This window comes from Chiloscyllium plagiosum, chromosome 3 (assembly GCF_004010195.1).
Source record: "Chiloscyllium plagiosum isolate BGI_BamShark_2017 chromosome 3, ASM401019v2, whole genome shotgun sequence".
NCBI classification, from domain to species: Eukaryota; Metazoa; Chordata; class Chondrichthyes; order Orectolobiformes; family Hemiscylliidae; genus Chiloscyllium; species Chiloscyllium plagiosum.
Window position 1 is genome coordinate 56,998,945 of NC_057712.1, and position 1,242 is coordinate 57,000,186.

Consider the following 1,242-nt stretch of genomic DNA (forward strand, 5'->3'; position numbering starts at 1 on the left):
TTGGCGTGTAGGGACCCTGCTTGATAGTGGGCCCTGTTGGCTTTGTAATTTCTGGGCAGATGACTTCAAGGCATTTATGGCTAGAGAGGTCAGACATACTGAGAGTATCCTGGCCTGATATAAATCAGGGATTCCAGCATTTGACTTGGTTCTATCTGGTCTACAGAGGACTGTTTTCTACTGGAATGAGATAAGGGTAGGAATTGAGTGGGATGTAAGTGGCTGGAACAGCTGTTAACGCTTTTGCAGGTGGGGCAAAGGTGGTAAGTTGTCCTGAGTGAGTAAGTTGAAAATACAGAAGGTGTGCAGGGTTAGTAGCATGTTCATCTGGGGATGGAGTGAGTGATTGATTGAAGGAAGAAGCTGCATGCAATAGATTGAGAGTGCTAGACCATGACCTTGTGGGAGGTAGGTGCAGTAGCAAAATTAGAGTGAGTTGAGGTACAGAGATAAGATGGTGGCTCTTACCCTGGAAGAACACTGAAAGCCTTTCTTCCTCCTGCACTGCCGAGTGTACTTCTGGTTTGCAAATACTGCAACCCAGTGGCAACTTTGGAACAGACTGGCAGGATCTAGTGTTACAGTCTCCTCTGGTAATTCTGAGGAAAGACGATCCACCACCATCTCCACAAGGGTCTCCTGTTAGCAAAGCAAAAGTTTGCCTACATTGACCATCTCTGGCAATTCTTCCAACATTGGAATGAAAAAGTCCGATTCCTAGCTTGAAATATTTGAACTGGTGCACAGCTGGGCTCCAGATGTGGTGCTGGTGACAGAAAAGCCAGAAGATCCCAGCAGCAGCAGACATTTCCAGCCTGGTAAGCATAAGGTAGTGCGAGAGTTGTCTTGCAGGCATCGTGTATGTTTAATGAGGTGAGCCATAAAATTGAGCTGACAAACCTGCTAGGGCTCAAGGAGAGAAACTCTCCATAAAATTCCCTGAAATTTGGATACATTTTGGGAAAATTCAGCTCTTAGACTCTTAAACTTGATAAAACTTTCAATTCTTGATATGTATAAATAATTTTGAAACTACTTGATGTATATGTATTTTCACTCTTAATGCACGTAGTTTTATCTGGGGGGAAAAAAGAGTTTTTTTAAATGGTTTTAAGAGCTGATGATGCTAATAAGCCAAGGAAGAAGATGAGCTGAAAATGTGTTGCTGGAAAAGCGCAGCAGGTCAGGCAGCATCCAAGGTACAGGAGAATCGACATTTCGGGCATAAGCCCTTCTTCAGGC